This window comes from Xyrauchen texanus, chromosome 9 (assembly GCF_025860055.1).
Source record: "Xyrauchen texanus isolate HMW12.3.18 chromosome 9, RBS_HiC_50CHRs, whole genome shotgun sequence".
Classification (NCBI taxonomy): Eukaryota; Metazoa; Chordata; class Actinopteri; order Cypriniformes; family Catostomidae; genus Xyrauchen; species Xyrauchen texanus.
Window position 1 is genome coordinate 31,420,810 of NC_068284.1, and position 20,921 is coordinate 31,441,730.

Below are 20,921 nucleotides of genomic sequence, written 5' to 3' on the forward strand. Positions count from 1 at the left end.
GGGAACACTTTTAATTGTGGTTTCTTGCTGCACTTTAAGCAGTGAAGACTGTGGGGTGTGTGTCTGTTGGGGGAAGTACAGGGGGTCTAGCTTGTAATTTGGGATTTCTGGGAGCACTTCAATAAGCCCCAGCATTTTTGAAGGTTATGGCCAACTAATTGAGTCCAGCTCAAGTGATGATGGAGAGGTAGGGGGTGGTGGAGATGTAGAAATTTTGCAGGAGGAGGTGGTGGTGGGGTTTGGTTGAGGCAGCAACACCCTGTTGTTCAGTCAATTAGACCGGGCAGCCTTTGGACATCTTAGAGACGCCTTAAGGCACTGTCATTGATGGAGAGGCTAGAGACCAGGCGCGGACCACCCAGAATACAACAGCCTCAAGCCAACAACCCCCCCCACTCACACACACACACAAACCTCACAGTGATCTAAGACTGTGAGGATTAAGCATATTAAAAAATAAAGCTCAATTGTACACACAAGCTTAGGTTTTAATGCACTATTAAAACAGATTAAAACACACAAGACACACACAAGATCACACAAACAAAAAGGCAGACATGGGTGTGAGAGCGCACATATAAACACACACACAAAAGCTGGTTTTAATATGCACACAACGGAACTCCAGAAGTTTAGACTGTGTGTATTTTGTGTGTATAGTGTAACACACAGTGCACTGGACTGAATCGTTCTCACCCTCTGGCTCGACGTGCTGACCGCTGCCCACAAGATAGTACATAATGTCGGTACTTAATCACGGGATTGTTGCAGATCACGCTACCTTGAACGTTACACCTGGTGGAAAGCAATCTTGGATGAGTCTCATTTCAGTGTCTATACAATGGCACACATTATGATGATAGTAATAAACACATACATACTTTAAGTCCTACCTACAGGGTTCCCAAACTTTTTGACCAATGAATAGTCATGGCATTTACATTACTTTTCCAGTTGTTTGGAACAATGAATAAAAATGTCCTTTAGTGCTGCAATAACTAACCAATAAAATAGATTTTCTCCAGCACATAACTTGCAATTACCATTATATTCTTTTATTTAGGTTTTGCATTATTTTTATACTGTATAACTGATATTATTTCAAAGTCAAGTGTGTATTTCAATTTCACAAAAACACTTGTCTTTACGACCAGGGAGTGTCTGTTAAACTTCACTGAGCGAGCATGCACACGCATCTGTGTCAATCAAACAAGAGCAACAGAGCACAATCATTTTGATTAAACTATGCAGTATGATAAACATTTGTTGTTAAATATCAAATTTAGGTTAAATGCAACCATAACTGAAATTCAACATATAATGCTATATAATTTTGTTTTATAAGTACAGTAACTGTAAACAGAGTTCCTTATATTTTTATATATGGAACATTATAGTAACATGTTACATGTTCAGTGGTGTGTGCATTTTCCTGCATAAAATCATGTTTATTTTTAAAAAGTACATTTTAATAAAAAATAGGAAATAAAATTTGGCTTTGATCCAATTTATTGAAGAAATAATCGAAGATTAATTGATTATAAAAATAAGAGTTGCAGCTCTAGATAAAAAAAATACATACATTTTATGGAGGTTACTTTTAAAAAGAGCAATGACTTGCCAATTAAATATTAAAGAACTGAACATTACTAGAAACAATTATATTTACTATAAGATGTTTCATAACTCATCTTCACTTCATGAAAATCAAAGATTTTATAAATTTGTCCGACTTTTCCAGGACTGAACATTGCAATTTAAAAATTCCTTGATATTTCCAGGTTTTCACTTACAATGGGAATCCTGTAACTAGTAACAGAGACTATTTAGCAGAGAAACAGTCAATGGAAAGGAAGTCTCTTTTTAAAGGTAAAAAGCCTTTTAGATTCAGACATCGCCTGTCAATCAACTCAAAAACGTGCATGAGCATTAGCAATACAAGCTGGGAAAATATTGTTATTTTTAGGATAATCTGAGGTTAAGAAGCACAATTCATGATACCATTGTTGTCAGATTTTACTGCTGATTTGAAATATGCTTTTTGATCATAATCTTGACCAACCATTTTGGAGATTTCTGTCTTTCCCCATTCAAGAAGATAGGAGCTGCACTTGTATGCCACTAGTTTACAAAGAAAAATAGCTGCCCGAGAGTGTTCCAAAGATGGCCACCAGTGGACAAATTTGCTAATAAGACTTTGCTAGTAATAAGTCCACCAGGTTGATTAATTATCTGTTATTTGGCCATTTTGAGATTATTGGTATCAGCTGATAACTTTTTTTTATTTTTTTTTATTTAACCTTTATTTAACCAGGAAAAGTCCCATTGAGTTACAGTAACTCTTCTCCCAGGGAGTCCTGGCCAAGATAGGCGGCCAAAAAAAGTTGCAAAGAATTTACAATTTACAATTACATACAAAATTACATACTACACAACAAATCTCTATACATAGACTATACATATACAAACAAGACATTTTGTTTAACTTCAGTAAATACAAACATATCATTTAAAGGGTACCTAGTTAAAAACAATTACACCGTTCAGTCAAAGTTGACTTTAAAAGGTTTTTAAAAATATTAATAGATGGAAGTGATTCTAAATTTAAGGTGTTTTGGAGTTCATTCCAGACATTTGGTGCATATGATGAAAAAGCGTTTTTACCAAATTCTGTTTTTGTTGATGGAATAATTAATAATATTTTTTTTGACGACCTTGTTCTGTAAACACTGTTTTGGTAAATAAGTAAATTTGAAATGTAAATGGGTAATTTACCCATTAGTGCTTTGCCAATAAAAATCAATAGATGAAATTTTCTTCTGAGAGAGAGGGAGGGCCATTTTACAGTTTCATACAGAGTGCAGTGGTGAGTCCTAGCTTTTGCATCTGTAATGAAACGTAAGGCAGAGTGATATAATACATCTAATTTTTTTAATAAAAATGAGGTAGAGTGCATATAAATTAAATCACCGTAATCCAATACTGTTAAGAATGAACTCTGCACCATCCTTTTCCTTGCTGAATAAGGAAAGCACCTCTTTAATCTAAAATAAAAACCTAACCTAGGTCTGAGTTTTTTTAAAAGGCTCTCAATATGGACCCCGAAAGACAATTTATCATCAATCCAAATACCTAGGTATTTGTAAGAAGTCACTCTTTCTATTGGAGTACCACTTTGTGTTAAAATAGTGTAATCCATAGGAGAATGTGAACGTGTAAAGACCATTCATTTAGTTTTTTTTTTTTTAGCATTTAATACCAACTTTAATCCTACCAAATATTTTTGTACCTGACTAAAGGCAGACTGTAAATGATAAAATGCTTCCTTCAATGATGTAGCAGAGGTGTACAAAATAGTGTCATCTGCGTAAAAATGAGCCTTTGTTTGATTCAGACCTAAACCTAAATTATTTATATAAATAGAAAATAAAATAGGACCCAAAACTGATCCTTGGGGGACACCCATTCTTACTTCTAGCAATGATGAGGTACAGTTATCTAGTGTCACACACTGTGTTCTACCACTCAGGTAATCAGAAAACCAGTTTAGCACAGTGCTACTAAAACCTATGTTTTGCAATCTTTGCAGAAGGAGATTATGGTCAACGGTATCAAAAGCTTTAGATAAGTCAATGAATAGAGCAGCACAAGACTTTTTGCCATCTAAAGCATTAACAATATCATTTGTAACAGAGGTTACAGCCGTAATTGTACTGTGTCCTTTCCGGAAACCAGACTGAGTGGTTTCTTTCCGGAAACCAGACTGAGTGGAACTTAAAGTACATTTATCAGATAAAAAATGTTTTAGTTGCTCATTTATAAGAGACTCAAATATTTTAGACAAGACAGATAATCTGGAAATTGGCCGATAATTATCTAAGGCCAATGGGTCTCCACTTTTTAATAGTGGGAGGACAAATGCAGATTTCCATGATTTGGGGATAGAGCCACTACATAAACTAAGATTAAAAATGGAAGAGATGGGTTTAGCAATCAAATTTGCAGCAGCTTTGAAAAAAAAAAAACAAATGGCTCAATCTGGTCTGGCCCAGCAGACTTTTTACAGTCCAGGCCTAACAGAGCCTTTTGCACTTCAGAAACAGATATTGAAGTAAAGTTAATATAGTTCAAATTTACATTAGACAAGTTTGTGGTAGAAGTTACACTATCAGTGGGGTTGGTTGGGAGTGTTGACTGAGTATATATTCCTGCATTAATAAAATGCTTGTTGAATGCATCTACTATATTTTGTTTACCCCTAACTTCACCCTGACTTGCTATCATAACTTCTGGAATAGTTGGAGGGGGTACATCTCCTGAAGATGATTTTACTACTTTCCAAAAATGTTTGGGGTCATTAAGGTTTTTATTTAATAAATTCAGATAATATTCACTTTTTGTATTTTTTATTAATCTTGTGCATTTGTTTCTTAATACCCTATAATTTACCCAGCATTTATCATTTTTATTTACTTTTACTTTAATCCATGCTTTGTTCCGTTCTCTAATAGCTGTTGCAATAGAGTCATTAAACCAAGGATTGTCTCTACCCCTCACTCTGTATTATAACTGATTATAATATTTATATTATTCTCATATTGGCCAATTAATTTCAGCAATGTTTCATTTTTCATTTATAACCATTATATCGGCCACACTGCTTTGTAGATATCAGCATTGTCCATTGAAAAATCCTAATCCGTCCACAAAACTATTCTATCTAGTCTTAACCAAAGCATTCTACCCCTAACATTCCAGATATTATGCAATAAATAAGTTCTACATTTATATAATACAGGAACTGAATCTGTAATCATTGGCAATGCTTACAAACTTCATTATTTCTCTTTGAAAAACCTCAGTTTATGTCTGGAGTTTTGTGCTCAGCAATGCATTTCCGAGCATACTGAAAGGCTGATATTTGTGTATCTGAGTTGTAGACAGCCAAGTGCTAAGGAGCCCAACTTTGAACAGTGTGCACTTAGACGGATACGCACACACACACACACACACACACACACACACACACACACACACACACACACACACACACACACACACACACACACACACACACATCCCTGTGCTGCTGTCTGTTTACACCATACAAAGAATAATATTTTCCTGGGATCGCTTTGGCACCATAAAACTTTATTTGCACAGTTTTATGTTTACTTGGATTGCCTGCGCCAACTATTAACTTTTGTTTGCCCTCTCTTGCGGTGAAACATATTTACCATGAGTGTTCTACTTTCATGTCTTTTTGCTAATTGCACAGCTGAGGGTCTTGTCCTTTCCTCACCCGACCCTCTTACACCCTCCCTCCCTTCTTCACCCTTGACAGTCCTTTGACCCCCCATCCCAAATCTGAAACCTGATATCTCAGTGTTTTCAACAGGCTTGTTTTATTTTCCTTTAGGTGCCATTAGCATATATATTAAAGACAACATCACTGTGTGATGTACAGCAACCAACATAGGCAGCTAGGAGACTGCTCTAGTCCTGCTTTTAAAGTGTGTTCTGCGGTTTAATGTCCGGATGTCATAGGACCTACAGGAAGTGTTATTTCACACTTTCCCTGGCTGTACCTGCCATATAGGGAACATAAATTTATAACAACCACAATGTCTTATTAAACACACTCCAAGATTTTTAGCTCACGGAACAGGGACAGCAGACAGGACCTCTTGTCTTTCAGATCAAGGTGCGTCAGACAGCAAGGCCGTGTAATAGCTGACGGAGGCAGGTTTCTATTGGCAGCTACACAAGGCTCTCTATTCAGGTGCACGGGTGTGTACAGGCCAGAGAGAGAGAGTGCGTAAGATTGGAAGAAAGGGAGAGAGTGGGCGAGACAGAGGGGGTAGATGGGAGATTACAAGGATTGGAGTTTTAAACAGAGAGACCACCAAAGATGCAGTGCTGAAATACCACTAATTACTGACACTGTGCTCCTCATCACTGTGAACACCCCCCCACCACCACTTTGCCCTACACCCCCACAAACCACCTTCACACCTCCCCCCCTCCCATCTTTGTAAACAACCACTCCAACATGCAAACAAAAGGCCGAAAAATACAAGTGGCGCTTTTAAATGCCAGGGATTTCCTAATCCCCTCTTTTATTTTTTATGTTTTGAAAGAGTTGCTGTTCCTTTCTTCTCTTCCATCTTTTCTTTCTCTATTTCTTTCATGCACATGACTCATTCGTACATGAAGGTCACTGTGCTGGCTCTGGGCTCATTTTTTTAAGGGAAAACACTGGTTTAGAGCAAAGCTCTTCCCTTCGATCTCAACATAACAGAGTCCTTTTTCTACCACCCAGAGTTGATTTGGTACAATTCCTGTTATCTCCTACTTTCTCAATGGCAAGCAAGATCGCCATTAACTCAAATCAGCTTAACTGTAAACTGTTTTTGAAAAAGGGGTGAAAAAAATCAATTGTTCATTCAATAGTCTGTGATCTCAGAAAAGAACCATCCAAATAAAACTCTCGAACAAGACTTGTCCAAGTTTAGCAAGATGCAAATGAGGAAGTGTCTTTTAGTCATGAATGTAACACTTGTAATGAAACACTTGTTTCTTTGAAAATATTTACATCTACATTCATCACATTTCTGTACATTTTTTGTAATGTTGGCCTGTTCAGGGTCAATGAACACCTTTAGCAGTTTGGCAACGCAAGTTTCTGTTTTTTTCTCAACACAACAAAAAGCAGCAGCAGCCACCCCCTGACATGCCACCCACAGGCAGACGCACCCAGTCTCTGGATGTATCCACAGGACTGTCTGCATATTCAAGCCTACTTTTAACTGACAACATCTGATCTTTGGTCTCTACTTGCTAAAAATCAGATCCAGACCAATAAATAACCTGGAGACAGTCAACATGTCTAGCATCTTTGACTGGGGATGTTACAGGACAACAAGGGGTGCATGAACTTGCAAACACTTTGAAGACATATGGGAAATTGACATGTCCTGTGGTGTGACATGCTACACTTCATCAAAAACTATCAGAAACATAATTTTGCTAATTCTTTTGCAATTATTATGCATGCAGATTTTAGGGTCAAATTAATTGAGATGCAAACACTTTACAATAAGGTTGCATTCATGAACATTAGTTAACTACATTAGTTAACATGCACAATATTAACATTATAACATTAGTTAAATATTAATTTACAGTATATATGACTATTGCTTAATGTATCAATTTATACAAATACATTTTTAAGAAGAAAAGCTTTATAAGTCAATATTAGTTATTGCATTATGAATGAATATTAATTAAAATTAACATTTTCATAAATTAACATTAACCAAGATTAATAAATGCTGTTAAAGTACTCTTTGTTGTTATTTCATGATACCTAATGCATTTACAAAGTTAACAAATAGAACCTTATTGCAAACTGTTAACATTGAGACTTCACACCACAGGACAATTTAAAATGAACTAGTAAAGGCAAAAAGTGTTTAAAAACGGTTAAATCCTTGTGACCAGTTACAGGACAAGATATACACTCTCCCTTAAATATTCATATACATTGTAATCTAAAATCTTGACATTTTGATAAACACATCTATGGACACATTATGCATCACCTACTCACTTACAAATTATATTTTTTATTTACCTGAATTTCTAATAAAACCAGTAATTCTAATCCAAATAATTTAATTGAATCTAACAGCAGTAGACATTTCAATGTAATTAATGTGATATGTGAGTTAGCTAATGTGATATCTTAGGCATTTTGTTACCCGATATATCAGGGTTTTCAGCGTTTGTTTAGTTTTTTTGTTTTTGTTGTTATTTTAGGGGTTATACCATCTAATGTGTTGGACTAAGTAGATTAACACAATTAACTAGATTTTTCAGGTGTCTGAAAGTAGCTCAACCTTTTTAAAAATAGTGTAGATTTTCAGTAATAAGATATTTATTCAAACAAGTACACTTGAAAAAAAAAACACACTTTGCTTGATGTATTTTTTCCCATTGTACTGCACACACAGACTTTCAACATAATCGAGATGATGATCAAACCCACTCTCCTAGAACATCCTCTCTCTCAAGTAGTATCTAGCAAATAGACTAGTTTGGGCACTGTTGCAGTCATAAGCAGTCAGAATGGACTTGGGTGAGATCACCTACCCTTCTTCAATAGTCACACCTTTCATGATGATGGAGTTGATAATCTTGACATTCTCCTTGATTGTGGTTGATCTAAATTGTCGAGCACTTGACTGATGTCTTGTTTGATATCTGACAAGACGGCCCAACAATGCTGTGACTTCCAACCTAAATAAGAGAGATGGCACCATTTTACAGATGCAGTAATTTATTAAAATAGCACACTGGATTTATTTACCACACCAATTATCATTTTATGTGTATTCCTTAAAGGATTTGTATGACATAGAATATTAAATATGTGTTTTTAAGCATACAAAGACCAGTGTCAGTAATTACATTTTCCAATAAGGAGCAATATTGTCCCCTGGCTTTGATATTCAGGGAATTGTTTTTTTTTTTTTAACCTTTGTGAGGGTATATTTTTTTCTTACTATATTATAGATACACTGTGTGTCATTTTATATCAAATACTTATGAATAAAATAGAACTTATTCCTTATTATCTATAAAATTAATCTGCATAAACTTAAATTTTAAGAGATCATATGTAGAATAACTTGGTCTAGAATATAATTTTAAGAGCTATAACAGGTTTCAGATACAATTAAAAAAGAAATCATTACTGGGGCAATTTTTGTCCCAACAACTTGAATTTCAATTGCATTTTAGTCACTTTTGATGACCCTTTCACCCCAAGCCCCTCTGAGCCACAGAAATATCATAGTGACCATGTTTACATGTACTCCTGGGTTTTTGCAGTAAGCGATGTTCTGAAACGTCATGTACTGTAAACAAGAATGCTGATTTCCTTATGCCATTTAAGGGATCACAAGGAAGAGGTTTAACACACCCAGGTTTCATATCCATAAAATTTAATCTGCATAAACTTATGTTTTAAGAGATTATATGTAGAATAACTTGGTCTAGAAGCAAATTTTAAGAGCTATAACAGGTTTCAGATACAATCATTTTTTAATTTATTTTATTCATTACAGAGGCATTTTTTGTCACAACAATTAGAATTTCAGGTGAATTTTGATCACATTTGGTGACTCTTTTGCCCCAAGCCCCTTTGAGCCACAGACATATCATAGTGACCACGTTTTTTCATGCACTCATGGGTTTTTGCAGTAAGAGGAATTCTGAAACATCATGTAAACAAGAATGCTGATTTCCTTATGCCATTTAAGGGATTACAAGAAAGAAGTTTAACATACCCATGTTTCGTCAGGAGAATGTGGCTTATGTGGCAATGTAAACACATAAGCGGCTTTCTAACAGGTTTTTGAGGAGTGTGCATATGCGTGAACAGACAGGATAACAGACATCATAGGATGGAGACAAACAAGTCAACAAAATGGAAAGAATTCAACATTTCTGGGAGTACAGTGGGAAAAGCACATACACTATAAGCTATACCCATTTTTACACACCAATATAAAACATTGATGGCCCCTTTCATTCACATACTGTATATGCACTCATACATTGGGGGAATCCAAGAGTATTATGTTTGATGGAAACCCCACTGTTGAAGTGCATGTCCTCTGCAGGTTGCGATAGGAAGTCAAGGTAACAAGCACAGCAACAACTCTGGAATATTTAGAAATAATGTGAAGCAATGGAGAATATCGAAGTCTTCCTCAGATACCATGTTTGTTATTTACACATTTGTCACAGGGAAATTACATTGCTGTGGAGAAAGCTGCGTACTGACCAGTTAAAGAGTACGTCGCTTATACATTGCATGTAAACCTGAACGTTGCAATAAGCCACTTTCTGGTCTACATGTAAATGCAGTCAATGACTACTACTGTATTAGTGATATGTCTAAAGGACTCACCAAGGAGCGTTCTGAGACTACAGCAGTTGGATGGACTGGAGGGTCCTCAAACAGTCTGGGAACCTGCAGGACAACAGAAACCATCCAACAAATTCAATGTAACCAATATATGTAGCTCAAACAACATATTTGATGGTTGACAGAGACAACCCTTTTAACTGTATAAATAAAACCAAGCATATTCTAGTCTCTGCTCTTATAACAACTGTTCTTTCGGTTTGTCTCACCATGCAGTTGGCCTCTTGTAAGCGGCAAGCATGTTGACATGGTAACACATGCCATCCTCCATGATGTGAACGTAGAAGCGTAGCTTTCCGCCATGATAGGCCTCGCTTATGTCTCCACGGTGATCATTCCAACCTGACCTCTCACGGGCAAGCTGCAGCAGGGTCTAATCTTTACTAGAGTTAAAGAGCTCTGTGAACACATATGAGTTTGTGAAAGGCCAACGGTTATTATGTACACATAACATTCGCATAATAGGTGACTAATTTTAATCAATACAAAAGGGAATTTTACCCAAATTAGCATTAACATCCTGTTTTTTCCAATTCTTTTCAGAATCGTCTGTTGGATTTGGTGAATTGCAGGACCTTAAGATTTGTTTACGTAACAAATAAGGCACTAATTCTCCCCTAACTGAAGTGACAGACCTGTAAATTTAAGCATATTGTAAGAAAACAATTGTATTTACAGTCAATGTGAAACAATGCTCCAAAACCACTTTACTTCTTAATGAAAGATACATTATAATTTACTGTGGCAGCACAGTACTTTCTTTAATTTCAGAATCAGAATGAGCTTTATTGCCAAGTGTGCTCACATACACAATACATTTTTGGGTGATAGACGAAACAAGCAAGTGCACACAGAACATTACAGTGAGACAGAACGATTCTACCAGCAAGTTTCCTCACACTGGAGAAGTACAGGTCTTGGAGGGTGGGCAGGGGTCACCAATAATCCTCCCAGCAGCCCTGACTGTCCGTTATAGTTTCATTCTGTCTGATTTGGTGGCTGAACCAAACCAGACAGTTAGAGATGTACACAGGACAGACTCAATGATGGCTGAGTAGAACAAAGTCAGCAGCTCCAGTTGAACCTCATCTGGAGAAGGAAGTACAACCTCTGCTGAGCCTTCTTCACAATGGTGTCTATGTGGGTGTTCCTACTTCAGGTCCTGAGAGAGCCAGCTGTTCAACCTCCCATCTGTATACCGACTCCTCACTGTAGCGGATTAGGCCAATGAACGTGGTGAAATCTGTGAACTTCAGGAGCTTGACAGAGGGGTCCTTTGCAGTGCAGTCATTCGTGTACAGGGAGAAGAGCAGTGGAGAAAGAACGCTTCCCTGAGGAGCACCAGTGCTAATATTGAGGGTCCCGGATGTGATTTTCCCCAGTTTCACAAGCTGCTGCCTATTTGTCAGAAAGCTATTGATCCACATATTGTGGTTGGCACGGAGAGCTTTATCAGTTTGGTTGAGATCAGGCATGATGGTACTGAAGGCTGAACTGAAGTCCACAAATAGGATCCTAGCATAAGTCCCAGGTCTGTCGATGTGTTGCAGGATATAATGTAGTCTCATGTTGACAGCATCATCCACAGACCTGTTTGCTCGGTAAGCAAACTGAAGGGGGTCTAGCAGGGGTCCAGTTATGTCCTTTAGGTAGGCCAAAACTAGTCTCTAAAATGACTTCACGACCACAGATGTGAGAGTGACTGTGATTTATTTTTATTTTGGGGGGAACTGGAATGATGGTGGAGCATTTGAAGCAGCAGAGAACTTCATACTGCTTCAATGATCTATTAAAGATCTGTGTGAAAATGGGGGCCAGTTGGTCAGTGCAGACTTTCAGACAGGCAGGTTAGACACCATCTGGGCAAGAAGCTTTATAACACCATTTTCAAAAATGTATGAAAAAGCTAGTTGTTGTTTATTTTTGTTTTACAGGGAATGTGACATTTTTTTTTTTTCACTCGACGATGAAATGCCCTGACCAATAAAATATCTACTAAGCCATCATTGAGTTTGTCCTGTGTTCACTGTCCTGTTCCTTAGTTGGTTTGGAAATGCACACTTTTTGGGTTTAAAAAGATAAAACAGCCACCCAGTTTAGATATAAAAACAAATGCACATAATTTCAGTACCAAAGCAGAATACCTCAATAAAGAGCTTTTTAGAGTCTCAAGTGTTACCTATGCGCTGTCAGAAAACATCAAGGCATAATGTCATAATGTCAGTGTCAGTTTTTCCAATGAACATTCCCCTCCAAAAAAGAAAACAAAAAAAGCGAAAGACAATTAAACATTTTTATATATAATTTATGATCTCCTAAATGGTTAAAACTGAATCATGGTTTGAAAACATATAAGCTTGAGAAATCAGTATGCTTGAGCAATTCAGAATCTATGCCATATCCTTAAATCAGCCTCTCTCGCTCTCTCTCTCTCTCTCTCTCTCTCTCTCTCTCTCTCTCTTTATTTTCTTTTAGGCAAGATTAAAATTTCCATCTGAATGCCTAGAGAAACAACAGTTACTATGTCCATTTTCTTCTTCAGTACGCCACAGCACTGCAGGCTCAAGGGCGACAGAGAGAGAGAGAGAGAGAGAGAGAAAGACCAAGAGAGACGAATGGAGGGAGGGATGAACAGAAAAAAGAATGTAAACGAGAGAGAAAAGGCAGCATAAAAAAGTCAAACTACTTTGATGATAGAAAGTGGGGAGAGGAGGAGGAGGGGGTTTAGGGGGCAGATTAGATGAAATGATATTTATATCAGGGGGAGCGCAAATTAAAATGTCACAGTGGAGAGAAGCCCCTCGCTTTTCCGTATGAGGGAGAGGACCTAAGAGAGGCCATGCTCGGCACCACTTTACAGCAGGCTGCCCGGCCTCACAATGTCAGTTACAGGAGCACAAAGGGGACTGAAGGGGAAGGGAAACCGAGGGCTATTGGAGAGGATGAATGGAGAGCTGAGGGAGGAATGAAGGGGTGGACTGTAGAGGACACAGGCCGACTGCAGGATTACAGATGCTGCCGTTTGAGAGAAAGATTAGGAGTGAAATTGTGCTGATAAGATGTTTGCAATGAAGCGCTGAGAGCATTATTTGTTATTCCATTAAAGGAATAGTTCACCCAAAAATGAAAATTATTTGATAATTTACTCACCCTCATGCCATTCCAGATGTGAATGACTTTCTTTTTTCTGCAGAACAAAAACAAAGATTTTTCGAAGAATATCTCAGCTCTGTAGGTCAATACAATGCTGGTGAATGGTGATCAGCACTTTAAATCTTCACAAAGTACAAACAGTAGTAAAAGTAATACATATGACTCCAGAGGATAAATTAATGTCTATAAAGAGATATGATCACTTTGGGTGAGAAATAGATAAATATTTAAGTCCTTTTCACTAGTTTACTTCTGTTCGCTCTACAATGTGCATTCATGAGGTAACACAGCCTCTCGTGTGATAAAAACGCGTTTGCATGTTCACGCAAGAACTGATACAATACAACCGGAAGTGCAGCTCAGTTTATTTACAACAGAAATCTGTTCACAAGCTTCGTTGGTTTTTCTTTTCATTTGGCTGCGTGAACTCGGCCCTCTCTCTCGGACCAGAAGTAAACAATTATAGCAAGCAGGACTTAAAAATGTATCTATTTCTCACCCATAGCAGTCAAATCACTTTAAAATACATTAATTTAACCACTGGAATCGAATGGATTACTTTTACTACAATTGTCTGTGCTTTTTGGAGCTTTAAAGTGCTGATCAACATCCACTGGCATTGTATGGACCTACAGAGCTGAGAATGTTTTCTAAACATTTTCATTTGTGTTCAGCAGAAGAAAGAAAGTCATTCACATCTTGGACGGCATAAGGGTGAGTAAATGATGAGAGAATTTTCATTTTTGCACACCCACACCCACACCCCACTAAAATACATGTATACAAATGGCCACACATAAAAACACAAGTACACAAATATACACACACTCAATATAAAATTGAATCTATGTAGGAAGACTAGCAGCTGTACATCATCGCACAATTAGCAGGGTAATTCCCAGCCAATCACATGTAAGCCGTTGCTTTATACGTCTCCTCACAATCTATCTAAACATTGCTGTTTCAGTGTGCTAACATGGCAACCTCCACCACATCACCACCACCAGTTGAGTCCCGTCCCGCAAGGGGGTAGGCTCCTCGCCCCTGCCTCCTACCTCTGGCAGGATATGACGTTCCGAGTACAACTTCTTCGGACCTCCAGAAGAGAGACATTACTTTTCTGTTTTATTTTCATCAAATAAATGTCATCTTAAATTTCACTCAAGTCTGCAAGTCTTCCTGATAGAAATTCCTTGATAACTGTTCAAAATGGTTGTAGTAGCTACATCTTAACAAAATCCCCATAAAAGTAAGTGTGGATTTTATGGTACAATATGCAGACAGGCAAAGACAGACATAGAGTTGTGAAATTCTTGTGGCACTGGGAAATACCAACTTACTTGTTGTTTATTAAGAAATTAACCACAGATCTCTTCAGGCAGTACAGGTGGGCATCTATCAGGCCTGTTTTGATGAGCATTCTGAGATGTCTGAAAAAGTGACACAAACAATAGCATAAGTAAAAGGTGAAGAACCAGGAAGAGAGAGCAGTGAAGACAGCAAATAAAAAATAATCACAGTAAATGTGTCACAAAGAGATTGTGGATTCACCAGTACATCATGCAGGGTAAACATGGAATGTGTCTTTGTGCTTGATGGCAAAACAAAGTAAATACATAACAGCTTTGACAAAAAACATTGTTAGGCCCCCTGCTACCCTGGTTTCCTCAGATGTTATATAATTACACTATATAGCTTGCCTTTACATTCCATGCAGCCTTTAATTTTCCTGTCTCACTTCCACTCTAATTGGTCTCTTTGAGGGACTGTTAGAGTATTATAATGACCCCCAAAATAAGAATAATAAGTGAAACACTTGTGAGGTGACATGAAAGAGATGGAATGTGGTTGCATATTTAATTTGTCTCCAATAGGAATGTTAAAATGTAAAAGGTGAAGAAAAACAATTGCCAACTACTCCATTCACTTTTTTGCATCACAAACGTTTACATCACGGCTGCCATGGTAACCTATGCCGGATTATAGTTGCTGCCACAGCCCACGAGTAGTGAGATGTCAGGCGCACCATCAGACCCCCCAGATGGTTTTATAGGCTGCCATTGACATGAAAATGCTCCTGGAGCCCCTCCACAGTGCCACAAAAGGCCCACAAAATGGCTGCCCTGGGGCCAGAGCATTTCACGTGGAAAAAGAGTTAAGTGCATCGTGATGGACAAGACAAAGTGTTACTGAATGCAAAGCAGAGTGGACAGCAATGAGAGTAAAGCTGTCAAAAGTACTTGAGGACTTCCAGTCACATACACACGTAAACTACAGTGTCTGGAGAGATGAGTTATTATAACAAGTTTACTGGGTCATGGTTTTGCAGAATGGCCTCAATTCAAGATGATGCAAAGTCTAACAAGCAGCAGTGCGAAGTTTGTATGATGGGGTTCAAAAGTCTACGCTGAAAATTTGGGATTCAATATTACATTTAAACCTGGAAATATAAATGTTTTAGGATTTTGAAAATATTTCTACACAATTTCTAGATCACCAATCATGTCATCAAATTTGTGACACTGACCATGTTAATGCATTTGTGCAAAGTTTAGAATGTCTTGCTTCCATTGAAGCACACAAGATGCTCTCTTTGGTCATTGAGTCAATGCCAGCTTGAGTGCATGCTGTCAATTAAAGATTAAATTGCCCAAAAATGTACATTTGTATCACTCAAAATAACAAATTTAATAATGTTACTTACCTTAAAATTCTTTCATAATTTACTCTTAATTTCAAAGCTATGACTTACTTCTTTGAAACACAACAAGAAACAGAGTCAGAAATATTTAATTTTTTAAAAATTTTTACTTCACTTAGGCATATTTTTTCCTAACCATGTACAAGTTGTCAGATACTTACATTTACATGTATTCATTTAGAAGATGTGACTTTCAAAGTGACTTACAAAATGAGGAGGAATGCAAGCGATTCATCTCAAGGAGACCGTAACATGAAAAGTGCTGCATTACAAAGTTTCAACTGCATCAGAAAAGTACTAGACAAAACAAAGATTAATGTGCAACACTATGTTTTTTTAAATACATTTTTAATTGGAGTGTATAGTAAAGTGCTCATGTAAAAGTTGTGCCTTCAGCCAGTTTTGAAGACAGAGATTCTGCTTCATGGATGGAATTGGGAAGGTATATCCAACATCAAGGTACAGTGAAGCCGAAAGTTCGGGAAAATTATTTGGTGGCTCTTTGTATTGGTACCATAAATGAACTTCAATTTAGTACATTTATTTGTCAAATAAGTCACTTAATTGTTTCATACAATGTATTTAAATGTATTGAATTCACTACCTCTTACCCATTCAATTAACTCAACATCATCTCATATTTTATTCAATAATATGTATAACCAGGCCTAAAATGGCATATTAAGAACTAATTTATCAGTTCATCAGATGTTATAAATAAAAATACAGAGTAATTATTACAGGTGCATTTGTTGCACCCATATTTTTTTTTACTCATTTTCTATGGCACTTTAGCCCAGAGTTTCCCTTCATTTCTGCCCATGACTGGAGAAATGTTGGAGAATGTTGATGCTGACATTCTAACATTTAACCAAACCACTCGTTTTGTGATCAGTGGAAGAAAATAGTTAAATGGATTTGGAACGAAATGAGAGTAAATAATTACAGGTTTTTCCATTTTTGGGTCAACTATCCCTTTAAAAGCTGGTTTAATCCAAATACAAAGAAATTTTTACATTCATGATAATTTATCAATTCTTTGACTCAAAACTTTTCACTCAAATTGTTTTGCTGATACTATAATATAAAAGCAATGTAAAAAAGAAGTTAATTCGAAAAATTGACTCTCGAATACTACTGTAAACAGAAAATACCTCCACCTGTAGTAATGCAGCGTTTGGATGCTCTATACCGTGCAGCCTGCTTTAAACACAAAACAGCCCCCCACCGACATTTACTAAGTGAGAAAGTAAGAGAACCATCTTATCTATAGAGCTGTACTGCTTCCCTCCACCAGATGACACACAGAGAGCCAGAAACACTACAGTTTTAACTCACCCAAATCTCAAAAACAGACTCACAGTGTGTAAATCAGGGCATGCGTGTGGACGGGTGTATGTGTGGATACATTACAGATGAGTTATGATGACACTGAGCCGTTCCATTAAGCAGCAGTGTCTGGATTCCTGAAAAGCAGGAAAAGTGCATGCAGAGACAGAAGAACACTCAGATGTTCTCGGCTACATATGGCACCAATGTGCTTGGCTCACACACGCAGCTAGAGCTAGCAGACTGCAGGGAGAGATCCAGAGGAGGTGAGGAATGAACAAAGGCATGATTTATGGGAACACCCAACACGTGACATCATGGTTTGGCACCTGTGGGCAGGAGAGTGAGTAAATCAGAGAGAGAGAGAGAGAGAGAGAGAGAGATAGAGAGAGAGAGAGATGGGCTGAATGAAGGAGTGATGAGTAATAAATATGGATACTTGTGGTTTCGGAGGAGGAATGAGTGGTAAAGAGAGAGGGGCAGAGGGGCAGGAGGAAAACGAGGCAGTCAAACATAGAGCAACAGGTGTTGTTTATGAAATGAGAACACTACAAGGCTCGCAGAGCAAACCATAACCACAAATTATTCCTATTCATTCATACTATTCACTACTATGTAGTGCGACTAGATTTCTAGAGAAAATGTGAGTGGTGCTTGCCTGTGCAAAACTTGCAAAGAAATCGCTATGAGGTTGCTAAGGTCTTCTATGGTGTTACCATGTGGTTGGTAACCGGTTGTACCAAATGGTAGCCAGGGCATATGTCGTTACTAAGGTAATCTGGCAGGTTGCTAGGTTGTTACTTGTTGGAGCAAGTCAAAAGAGACCATATCAACATGTCTCTTTGATGTTGTCCCTGGATATGGATTAGGAACCTCCTTTAATATTATTAAATGTGCATCATTCATGGCTAGTTAATACTAGCTCCTTTCTAAGTCTGATTGCTTAGAAAAGAGAAGCCCACATGACTCAAGCTCGTCTCCTTCTATTTTTTGAGTTGGCGACTGGTCTGAGACTAGAAGTTTAAGTCGTGTAGTTTTCACACTCCTGCGACTCAATCAGACTAGTGACAGATGCTATGACCCAAAACTTAATTAGAACATAAAACCTATGTCTCCCGACAATTGTCTCATCAATACGGTCAGTTATATTTCTTATTTCTTCCTGTTCTGTGCAAATAAGTACAGAACAGACACTAGCACTTCTTCCATGTTGGTTGTTGGCATGTTTTCACTAATAAACTTTCCCGTTGCTGTGTGTGTGACTTTGTGAATGAATCACAGGATAGAAGCATCAGTCGGGGACGAATGGCCGTGTAGTTGAGTGCTCACTGCAAGTCTTGTAGCATGCACTTGGGTTTACAAGCTGAAGATGGCAAGCACTGCTAATAAAACTTTAAAAATTTCACTTTGAATTAAGGGCCAAGCGCTGAAGGTGCGTAGCCCTTATTGCATCCATTAATATTATAATTTGTATTATTCTGGCTGGGAGTCTATGACAGCCAGTACATAAGAAAATGACTACATCTGGCACACTGATAGAGGTGGGTATGAATATAAAATTTTTCCAACATCAGCCATATAACCTCTCTGCCATTTTGAATTTTATGAAAAAGTATTGCATTATATATATTTTTTATTATATAAAACCTGCTGCTCTCAGCTTGGAATATATCTTTGGCACTTTTGAGCTGTGTCAAATGAATGGCCCAGTGGTTAACGCATTGGAACCCAAGTCTTGTGTTCGAGTGTGTACTTTTGTTGATCAGTACAATCTACATTGTACAATCTACATTGTAGTAAGCACAATATGAAGACTCAGACTTCATATTGTGCTTACTGCAATGTAGATTGTACTTTATTGCGTAATTCCTGCTTCAATTTGAATTAAATTCAACATCAGCCATATTAGCGCCATTTCTAATTGTATGAAAAAGTAACCTCCTATGGTATTCAAAAATGACACTTTGGTATTCGCGGTCATATATGACCAGAAGGTTTAGATGTGTAACACTTTTTCTATGATTATTATGATAAAAAATTATCTTCCCTGAAGTAAGAACAAAAATTATACATTTCTTTTGTGATTTTATGCTATTACTACCATTAATTTACATATACAAATAAACACATTTTTGAAAATATTTTAAATAATAATTTGAATGTACACTTCTATAAGTTGAAACAAAGAATTATGAGAATGTGACATAAATTGGAGGCAGATTACTGCCATGTGGAGAACAAAATATAAATAATATGACTTGAAAACCATGTCACGCCAGTAACAGCCAGTAGATGGATGTAGCCACCTACTGTGTAGTCTGATGGCTTGTTATAACTTAATTTTATATTTTATAACAAGATAAATATTTGGATAAATATTTTACATTATCAAACTATTATATGTCAAAGTTTAGCACTTTAAAGTTGATTTGAAGTGTCAGTTTTGCAGTGCAGTTTATGTCATTATGCTTGTCATGAAACCTGACAATGGTGTTACAAAGAGAAGACACAGAATAAGCATTTTCTACCAATAATTTATTTCAAACATAAAAATGCAATAACTCAAAGTAAATGCATAATAATTTCAAGAAAATTTACAAAGAAACAGAAATGAATGGCAAATTCTGAAAATTAAATTAGAATATAAAACAGAAGAGTCAGAGCAAGTGTGTGTGTGTGTGTCAGATTGCTGTAATCAGGTGGAAAAAAAATAGATGACTTGTAATGGCAAAAATTATCAAAAGAGCTCCACTTATTGATCCCCTGGTTCTGTGTGTGTGTGTGTGTGTGTTCTGCATTGTGAGTGTGTTATCATCTCAATCCTTCATTTCTGAGTATGTATATTTAGCATTGTGGCTGATTTATTGGTTTAATTTGACCAATGCAACAAAAAAAAAAAGCATTGTGTTAAAGTCTCACCAGATCATTCTTGAGTTTGTGTAAGTGTGTCACCCTATCATTTTTGTCTGTTTTGTTTCTGCATTTTGGCTGATTTATTTATTGTATTTGACAGATTAAAAAAAAGCAGTTTTTTTTGTTGTTGTTGTCATTTTCAATGGTCAGTTAATTTTGACTGCGAATATCAAAGGTGTGTTTTTTTTTTTTTTTACGACCATTTAAACATTGAATTAAGCCCAATCTTTTTTTTTTGGTATGTTCAGATGACACATTTATAAAAATTTTAAATATGTTGTCCGATTGTGTGGAGCAGTAGATAGAGCTCTGGGTTTCAGTTCAAAGGACTGGGTGAACCCCAATTTGATACCCGCTTCAGCTGGTATACAGTAAATGTTGTGACTCTGTTGTGCCAGATCTCTTGGCTTTAGGCCTTGGCCCCGATCACTGCTGGTTGCAGCTATCTTTAATCATCAGAGCAAGGGCCTGGTAGTTAGTAGGTATGTGCAAAATGACTCGGTTACTAACGTAACCTCGGTTCCCTGAGAGGAGGGAATGAGTATTGCGTAAGTAGCTTACGCTATGGGAAAACTCAGTTTCTCGAGAAATATTGAAGTCTTTATGTAAAACGCATTGCAGCTGCACAGCATACAGCAATGAGCGAGGCAGCTCGGTCATTGGCTGTGCTGCGGCAACTTGCTCGAACCAATGACGGGGCGACTCTGAACGCGCGACCAATGGGCGCTTTGCTTCAGCGCTCAAAGCCCGCCAAGATGGGCGTGGCTAGGGCTATATATTAGGCGCCCCGTCATGAGAGTTCTTTAGGTTCAATCGACTGAAGCG

The 20,921-nt window shown here is 37.3% G+C and overlaps 1 pseudogene; it reads right to left on the reverse strand.

Annotated features, from left to right (window-relative positions):
• The window catches only part of LOC127649715 (translation initiation factor eIF-2B subunit gamma-like), a 73,467-nt pseudogene that overhangs the window by 4,703 nt on the left and 47,843 nt on the right, over nt 1-20,921 (reverse strand).